The sequence below is a fragment of the Mandrillus leucophaeus genome, unplaced genomic scaffold, assembly GCF_000951045.1.
Source record: "Mandrillus leucophaeus isolate KB7577 unplaced genomic scaffold, Mleu.le_1.0 Scaffold738, whole genome shotgun sequence".
Classification (NCBI taxonomy): Eukaryota; Metazoa; Chordata; class Mammalia; order Primates; family Cercopithecidae; genus Mandrillus; species Mandrillus leucophaeus.
This window is the reverse complement of record NW_012108008.1, coordinates 766,272-776,152: the sequence shown is the minus strand read 5'-3', so window position 1 is coordinate 776,152 and position 9,881 is coordinate 766,272. Positions and strand designations below refer to the sequence as shown.

At 35.9% G+C, this 9,881-nt stretch overlaps 1 protein-coding gene across 3 annotated transcripts in view; it reads left to right on the top strand.

Annotated features, from left to right (window-relative positions):
• The first annotated feature begins 588 nt into the window (after window positions 1-588).
• Window positions 589-9,881, top strand: part of FILIP1 (filamin A interacting protein 1) — a 205,530-nt gene continuing 196,237 nt past the window's right edge. For 2 of the 3 annotated variants that reach the window (XM_011965833.1, XM_011965831.1), the window contains exon 1: window positions 589-1,005. The gene's annotated coding sequence lies outside the window, so the exon portion shown is untranslated. The remainder of the gene's footprint in view (window positions 1,006-9,881) is intronic. The other variant, XM_011965830.1, reaches the window with a different exon arrangement.

The window sequence follows — 9,881 nt, the reverse complement described above, 5'->3', positions numbered from 1 at the left end:
ATTTTCCGTCTTAACGTTACTCCTTTCAAAATCATAATGTTATAGACATTCCTTTATGGTAATTTTATTTTAATAACATTCAGGTACATAGCTGGACAAAAGTCTGATATGTCTAGGTAAGTGATCTAGCTATAAATGAAACACACCGGTGTCAAACGCTGTTTGGAAGTGATCTCGTATTCATTTTCACAACCAACAGATGTGATACACTTTTTTGAAACCTCCCTTTATGCAGAAGAAGTGATATACTTTTAAAAAGCACTTTTTATTTCAGAACATTTATCTGAGAGAGCCTAATTGAGAAGAATATTGCATTAGTAAATTGCTCTGCCCAAGACAACAGCTGCTCTGTTTCTCTTCACATTTTAAAACCTAAGTCCCAAATCTCAGTCTGTAGTTAAGAGCTTCAAACAATAATTACCTCTGTGAAATAAGCAGAAGTCCTTAAAAGGGTCTGTCGGTTTTCCCGCAATCTTTTACAGGGTGAGCAGCGCTATATCCACTGATAACCCAGCTGCTTAGGAACTGAGTAAAGCCGGCTCCAAACTTCTCAGCTGTTGACAGGCTTGACTTGCTGAGAACACCAGTTAAATATAGCACCCGCGAGCTCAGCTCCTCAACATAGTCATTGCTCTGACAGTGTTGTGAAGGGAGCAGAAGAAGAGAAACCTAATCTCAGAACCCAACAACACCTAGCAACAGTTGAAAAAACTTTTAAACAAAAGTCTGGGTGAGAGATATACAACAACTTCCAATTTCTGCTGATCGGGATTTCAGGGAGAAGAAGCTGCTTTCCCCCCTCTCTACTCTGTTTCCTGCATGACTTCAGCTATTGGCTAGTTCTGGGAAAGAAAGTGGGAAAAGCTTTTTCCTCTGTATTCTTTTGAGCTGGATAGTTTTTAAGAACTCAAATCTGTCTTGGGCTGTGAGACAAGCCACTGGGTTCTTCAAAGGATAAACTACCTCCATAGAGGACATACCTTTGGTTAAAGGAGCTGCCGTCAGGTAAGACCAAAATAAATAACTACTTGCTCTCTTAAGAAATATCTGTTTCCACAAGAAGAGAGTTCTCTTCCATTCTGTTTTGTCTGTTTCCTTTGATTATTCCTGTTCTACGATGTGATAGCACATTTAGAAATTATAACCATTGTGAATTATTTTTAAAAAGTCAGAAACATCATCTTTTCCTCAAAATCATACCGATTCCTTTTTAAACACATAATTTTATCGTGTTTTAGTAGACATCAAAATATTTCTGCCAAGTTAATGCTCTTCGGCAGGTAACAGAAATATGACAAAGAACATTTCACATCTCCTTTCACAATTGGGATGGCTAAGCAATGAAAAGGATATCTGCCCTAGAAGTAAAATAACTTTCATTTACTGAAACTAGCTAACCAGCTTGTGTGGTAAATGAGAGGAAAGTCCCGCATGGTGTTTGTATTGCTGTACTTTTTAAACCTGCTGTTGTATGTGTCTCCTTTTGCCTAATTCTCTGATTACACTGGTACACCTTGTGCTGGTTCTGACCTCGTTACACTAGAGTCACCCCGAAGGCTTCTGACTGGGCATAAAATATGCCTGGTATTAAATCACTACTCTTGAAGTTGTTGACTATAACTACTCAAGATAATGATATTTGTGTATTTTTAAAAAATAAATTAATGCTTGTGTTTAGATATAACAGATTCTGTTTTTAAAAACTTAATTAGAAAACGTTTTCTCTTAAGTTGCATGTATGTGTGTATGAATGTGTTTACTATAGTGTGAAGGAAATCCTCCTTTCATGTGATGACATCTTGTCTCCCCTTCCATGAGTTGCCATGCAATTTTATCAGAATGCTTAGAGTAACCAATTTCATGTTGAATATGACAACTTATGGCTGTACATTGTTGACATAGTTAGTATTGACATCTGGTGGTTTGTAATTGGGCTAGATTTGCATAAAAATATTTTTCCTCTAAATGAACATGATGATTTGAATAATTTTTCTAGTCTAAGGATAATATCAAAGAATTTATTGAAGCACATTTTAATTGGAATTTTTAAAGTCTATTCTATCAATGTAAAGAAAGTACCCAAGACCAGTTTTGAACATATTATTTGTTGACAAATAAGAATGTATCAGCCTTTTCAGAAAATGATCCTCTTTTAAGAAAAGCTAATTAAAGCTTATATAGCATATACTCAGGAAAATGAAACAGGGCACCCATTTCAGTATGTATTATGTTTTATAATTCTGATTACTTGTTTATACAGTAAATAAGTGAATCACATATGATACAAATATGTACAAATAATAGTGCAAAAGGCACTCTGGTAAGTTTACTATTAGAGAATGAAACTCCTGGTGCTTTAGTAGAGATGAAATATCTTTGTCTCAAAGGAGTTTGAAAAGTCAGAACTAAATGCTTTACATTGTTCTTGTTTTTATGCTAAGAAGGGTCACGTTGTTGGCTTAAAAATGTATGTGTAAGGCCAAAATCTACCATTGATTCTAGGCATGTAATTTCTTTTGGAGTCAGTGGGACAGTGTGGCGATAACTGAGTGCAGCATTTGGCCCTGTGTGAAAGTCGTGTTTGCTTATGAAGTGAATTTTTCAGTATCATTAATTGTCTTCATTGTCATACATTTATTCTTGAGAATCATGAGCAACTCAGCTCAGGCTAAACCACACGGTTTCCTCCACTACATGAACAATCAGGCTCTCCACGACAATGCAGATCTGTTCTCCTATTCACTCAAGTTCATAGTTCTGTGACATTTTGGAATCGTCCCTTTCCCCTTTACCATGAAAGTTGTTAGATTCCATTGCCATGTCTTCCACCACACTAATGCCTGTTCTGTTCATGCTAGTTTGGGTTGTAACACTGCTGTTCCTTCCTACCCCTTGTTGCCATCCAAATCATCTTTCCCATGACCACGAGATTGGTTTTACTAAAGCATTGCTATGTTTGTCTATCTACTCTTCAGTTATCTTCTGGGACTTCTAGTAGCTGCCAAACACCTAGGCTGGGTATTTTGAAAACCTTCCATCATCTGGCACCTACTTAACTTTTCCAGTCTCACTACTATGACTCAACAACAAGGTCCCTCTGCTTCAGGTATTTCAGATTATGGGCCATTCTCCAAACACATAATCAGCGAACATTTCAATACCCCAGCTTTGCCCCAGCTTTTATTCTCCCCGCCTGGAAGACATTTACTCTCTGGTCCTGTAGAAACTTTGCCTACTCTTTAAGACCCAGATCAGAGTCTTCCACTTTCACAATGATATTCTGGACCATACATTTTAGAAGTGATTCTTTCTAAGTTTAGACAGCTTGGTGCTCTGTTAGAATTAGGGTACTTTTAAGTAGGGCTTGCCTCTTTATATTCAGAACAATTTTATGACGTCTATTAGGTGCAAGGCAGTATCCTAAGCATCACTTGGCTTTGGAGCTTCTCAGCTGCAGGCATGTTGCGGATGTTCCATTCACATTTGTGGCTCTGATATCTGATGATAAGAGAAAGTATGGATAAGTATAGAATCAAGAAAAGCAACTGTAAGTTAATAACTTTTTACTTCAGAAATTTCTCAAGGAAAGTCTTCATAGTTTTACCATGCACAGAAAAATTACAAACACTTTTAACTACACTCATGTACTTGATTGTGGAAATGATGTTGTATCTCTCAGGAATAAAATAGAAAGGGGAAATATGACAGGACTGTGTATGTATATATGCATGCACGCGCACACACACACACACACACACACACACACATCCTGTGTATCTACCTAGACCTCTAAATACTGTAACTTATATACTTTTGTTATCTTTTCGTGCCAGGTTCTACTTACAGTTACTTTTGGTACAATTCATTTAAATCATGGCTCCTGTTTGTGGATCGTGAATTAGAATCTGGCTTTGAACAAGAAAACATTTAAATGTGTTATGATCCTTTTTCTGTTCTTTTTCTCTTGATATTTTGAAAAAGAGACATTTTTCAGTGTTATCTTTAATTTCTCGTGAAAACTGTAACCTTATTGGGTGAGATAAAGCAGGAATCATACTTTCGAAGCAATTTGTTCTGTATTCACCAAAGGAAAAACATTCTCTTAGTATTTATATTTTAAGATGGGCAAAGTGGTGAAATTTACTCTTTTAAATGGATATTCAGTAAGAAACCCTATGGAATTTTCCAATGAAATTTGTGAAATATTTAATATATTCATTAAGCACCAGTTTCCTTGTGGTTATAATTTTTATTTATTGTTTAGAAGTGAAACTTTGGGGTTTACGCAGTCTAAATAATGCTACCTGTGTTTTCCTTTTTTGGCAGATGAGCATTTTTTCATAAAACATATTCCTTAAGATATAAGATTTTACACAGTTTGTTTAATCCACATTTTCATTCATTTGTCTAATCTTCCTTCTTTAAACTTGTGGGTTTTAGAAAGGTAGCACTAGGAGAAATGAGGGGGCAAGCTCATGTTGAGATTTATCTCAACAGAAAGGTTTAAGAGAAAAAAGATTAGTTAACAATTTATTAGAAAAATGACATCTAAAAGTTTGCAGTATAAAATTGTTTTTACATTGTTTTTAATACATCTAACAATAAATAGAAAAAAAGATAAGCTAATAAAAATATATTTTGTTTCTTTAAATCTGAGTTGAGGATATAACCAGAATATGTTCATGGAAGAGGAGTCAGAAAAGGTTAGTACTTGAGTAAGTCAGTCAGATAGCCTGGATTCAGATTTCAGCTCAAGGTGACCTTAGGCAAATTAATCTCTGTGTCTCAGTTTCTTCATCTGTAAAATGAGGGTAATAATGCTATTTCCTTATAAAGTTTTTTTGAACATTAAATGACTTATAAAATCTGTAGTTTATAATTTATTCTTTAATAAATTTAAGCTAGTATGGCTTTATTACACCTTAAATGTAGTTATTTGTTTACTTTAATCTTTGTTGCATACAAAATTCTTGGATGCAGATAGTTTGGGATCTCAACTTCATAGATTATAGGAAAGGTAGGAGAATGTATTATTTAAGTTTGGAATCCTGCTTGGGACATACTTTGCTGCTGGGTACTCTAAGCAGACACAATTTGAACAGCAGCCAATAATTTAATATGGAATTTATGTTTCAAACTCTCCCTTATCACTCAGCAGTCTGTTGTCTTATAGAACCATTACTAAAAAGGCTAAGAAATCACCCACAGCACAGACTGTTCTATGGTTTCTATATTTGCACTTGGAGATAAAGTGTGTTTATACATAGTGCTTGGGTGTCTGTTTTACAGCCAACTACACTGGGTAATGTACAGCAACGAAGACTTCCTCCTCCATGCAAGAACACATTATTAAATTTATCATTCTTTATTTCTTTCCTTAGATGATTTGTTTTGTTTTACTAACCTAGTAACAGATAAAAATGAAAAGACCAAAAAAGGTCATCTTAAGCTAACTTTAACTTTACTAAATGGAAATGAATTCTTGCTATTCATTGCCCTTAATCCTATTCATTCTTCTTAAATATGAAAAGAAATATACATTCCAAAACAAACAAAAAGTGTTATCTCGGAAGATGTGTGTGTATGTGTATTCTGCTTAATATTCTGTATACTTAAAAATATATAAAGCACCCTTATAAGCAGGAAAGTTTCTTAGCAGCTTTAGTGGCAATAAACCTTATGCAGGACATACATGGTTTAAATCTGTCAATTTTACTTTATTTTTCCCAATTGAAAGGATAAGTCTCTAAAAGATGAGGCAAAACAAATTTTAAAATTGTCATTCTCTAATGAAAACTTTGTGTGGAGAGAAAGAAACAAAGGAAGGTAGGAAGGAAAAGTACAATAAAGAAAGAAAAGAAGGAAATACTTTTTCCTGGCTTTGCAGAATTAATACATTATAGTGGTACCAGGGCAAAAATATAGGAACCTCAGGAAAGTATATTGGATTATGTTTTTCTTTTTTCTTAAATGGTCAGTCTATGCTTTAGCTAATGAGAGAAGGGAAAAGGCAACAGGCAGAATATAGCTTTCCCTGGTAGAAGCTAAGGCAGGAAATTTCAAAGACCAGGAAGCCTGTTGTGGAAGAATTTAGAATAAGGAAAATCATACATGAACTGAGCAGCTTTAGCTGGCTGTTAACCAGCTGATTGCAGAAATTGAGAAACTCCCAGCACAGAAGTGAAGTAATACAACATAAACCAGCATCCCCATGCTGCTGTGTCTCTGAGGGCTTTGTTTAAGCCTTAGCAACACTGAGACATCAAAAGAAGGTTTGGGTCTTTTTTCCCATTTTTGGAAATGATGTCAATGTGCATAATATTGGGTGATTTATGTGTTTCTGAGGTCTGTGAAAGACAAACTAAAAAGAATTTTTAAAGCTAATGCAGAAATTATCTTGAGTGATCTGATTTTAATTGAGCCCTTAAGGTTTAAGGATATTTCTGTTTTTATTTGCTTGCCTAAATGCTGTTGCCTACCTCCTTTACCAAAACATTGAGGAAACGATGATTGTTGCTTCACTGACCAAGGACCCTATAAGTCTGTACTTGAAAATAGTCTTTTTTGATCTTGTAAAAACTCTAATTGCAATCTTCCCAAGTTACTTTCAATAAATGAATTATCTGCTTCTTATCTTTATAAGGAAAAGATATAAGAAAGGTATGAAATGGACACATCAGAGTTGGCTAAATGCATTCTTTAAAAAATAATTTGCTGAAGATTTCAGGCCAAAAGAAAATTTGACTGAAAACAATAGACTGCTGGCACCACCAAGACAATGGAGTTACTGCCAACTTGCCCTTGTTTATCTAAAAGATCTATGCAAAAATTAGGTTTTCACACATACATGCGCGCGCACACACACACACACGATGACACAGTAATGGGAATAAATGAACATTCTTTTTCTTTCATATACTTATGTCTTAAGTAACTCCTTTTAGGCCTTGCCTCTTTGACCGTGGTACCAAGCACAACAGGAAAGGAAGAGGTATTGCTGAGTTCATAATGCTATTTCAGTGTGGCAGCCTAAGTGCACATGAGGAAATGATGCCCTGCGCCTGTATTTGGAGCCCTGTAGTTACTGTGACGACAACACACACTAATGGCAAACAAAGAGGATCTGCTCATCAGGGCAAGCCAGGAAGAGTTTTGCCAGCTCAGATTTTTCCTAATTATTCTATAAGTCTTGAAATGTGACACTGGAGGAATTCAAGGATCTTTGGGTTTCATTAACTGTTTAGTAAGTGACACATGCTTGAAGAGCAGCCTGGTATTTGGATCAGGGAGTGGCCTTACATATAAGCTTAACTTTCATATGCTGTGTTGATAGATATCATCTTCTGGTCACCAAACCAACTGGTTTGGCCATAGCCTGTTTATTTTGGTCTTTAAGGAAGTCAGCTGCATTGGTAGAGTTCACTTCTCAGGGCCCCTCAACTTTTGGTAAGACATCCCCACCTTCTACATTCTGCTCATTGCACAAATAATAATGATAATGGCTACATGTAATATATATTATCTATATAATATACAACATATGCAGTACATTTACTATATAAAATGATATGAATAACTAGCATATACTTGAGAAGATTACTATGTGCCAGGAATTGTGCCAAGCATTTTACATGGATGATTTTATTTGCTTCTCATAACAATCCTATGAGGTACTATTTTTATCACTATTTTACAGATCAGGAAAATGAGGTTTATAAATGTTAAATAACTTACCCAGTGGTAGATTTAAAATCCAAATCCAGGCAATTTGACCTTATCTGTTCTATGTTTTCAACCACTTTTTAAAATTCAGGCAGTTGTTTATGGAACACCTCCACCTAGATGACTATGAGATGTTTTAATGACATGTATAGAATGTGACACTGCAGGGTAACAGCTGCCTCTATAGCATGAAAAGATTCACAAAGTGCAAAGAATGAAGAGATTTAGGGTTAGAAAGCCAACAGAGGCTCTTTTCCAGGATCCCAAAGTGGAATCCGAAGCTTCAATGGCCAGTAGAGTTGGGCCACCCTCGATAAGCTAGGCCTGGGGCACTGAGAAGCAGAAGCAATTCTTCCAGTTATTGATGGGGCAATGTGGTTCTTGGTTTCTATACTGCTGGGTTGATTCCTAAGAAGAGGATGTCATGGAGCATTTGATTTTGTACCACCTCCTTTGACACTGTTGGGGCTTTGGTCTGCTGTTGCTTCTATTGACAACTCAGAGCCACACCTTCTATTGTAAACTTTGAATGTGCTGCCAGTCTCTGCCTTGGTCATAAACATTTAGTTTGTGAAGTGGGTTCAAGAGGGAATTCTATGAAATACTTATTTCCATTGTTGGTAGCAATACTTCCTCAAGAAACCTTTGGTGGGGTGTGTGTGTGTGTGTGTGTGTGTGTGTGTGTTTTGGTCAGGAGGCAGTGAGGAAGCGGCTAGAAAGTGCTCCACATAAAGGCTTGTTATTGGTTCCAAATGACTTTGTTTTGGTAGTGAGTTGTTATTCTGGCAGCATGACGCTCCTTCAAAAAAAAAAAAAAAAAACAAAAAACAAGACAAAACAGAGAGTTTGCTATAGTTTAAGAAAAATTATCTGACACTTTTCAGCCATTGGTTTGCTACTGTAGATCAGTGGCATATTTCATTGGATATTTTATTTAATTCTTTTATCTTTATTTGCCTGCATGATGTCCAAATGTTTGACTATTTGGAAATAATTGAAACTTTTGAGTTTCTATTTGCATTTCTGGCATTTAACTTTCAGATTGTCTGAAGTAAAAGGAGAGCAATTCTAATAAAATTTTGATGGAGCAGATAAGGCTTTGCTTTCTCTTATGCCAGTGGCCATAAAGACTCCACTTTTCCAGAGTATCACATATCCCAGGTAGTGGGATTGAATACCCCAGGAAGGTGAATGTTTTATATGGGATGACATATAATGGAATAAATCTCTACCTTCTGAGAAATTCTATTCTAATAAATTGAAACAGTAACTTGTCACAACTATATACTAGCTCACCCCCTCCCCAAACACACTACATTCATTATTGGTTAATAGCACAGGACTTGTACTGCTACTCACCTGACAGGCTAAACATCTTCCTGAAGCAAATATACTGTTTGCTGTGTGACACAGACCTGTTTAATCCAAGCCAATGAAAAAGAAGTAAAGGCAGAGATGTATTACATTTCATGAAGGCTGTCTGCTTTCTTGACATTACATCTCTTGATTTTTTTGCAGTAAACTCAGTTTTCCTTTTGTCTTCTCCTGTCTTTATATAAAAAGATGTAACAGTGTCAAAGGAGAAAAAGAATTGTAATTTTTTTTTCACCCACCCAGAAAAAGAGTATTAGTGTTCTATTCTTTGGAGACAAAGAGTTTGACTAGTTGGCCTCTGGAAGTATTTTCTTTCCCTCATTCAGTTATTCTAAATTTCTTTTGGCACACAACAGCAATAATTTCCACATTAGTCTTTAGCTAATTGTTAAGATACTTACAGCTTATCATAGTCATTCAAGAATTATCTAAGACTTCGGTAAGATTTCCTAGTTCCCTTTGCACATCTGCCCCTAGTCTAATTGTGAGCAGGCACAGGGCCTTGAGTACCACAGTGTCAATGATTACATGGCTTTGGTCCTGGGAACAGCTATACCTTATAGGAAACCAAAAGGAATGGAAACCTCTAGCCTCTGACCTCACTTGAAACCATCAGATTATCTAGTACTGTGGTTCTCAATACTCTCCATGCATCAAGGTCACCTAGGGTGCTTTAAAAATGCAGATACGTAGCCTATGTCCCCAGAAGTTCTGATTTAAGTTGGCCTGAGAGGGTGCCCAAGTATTGGTCTATTTTGTAAGCTTTTGTGTGATTTTAATTTGCA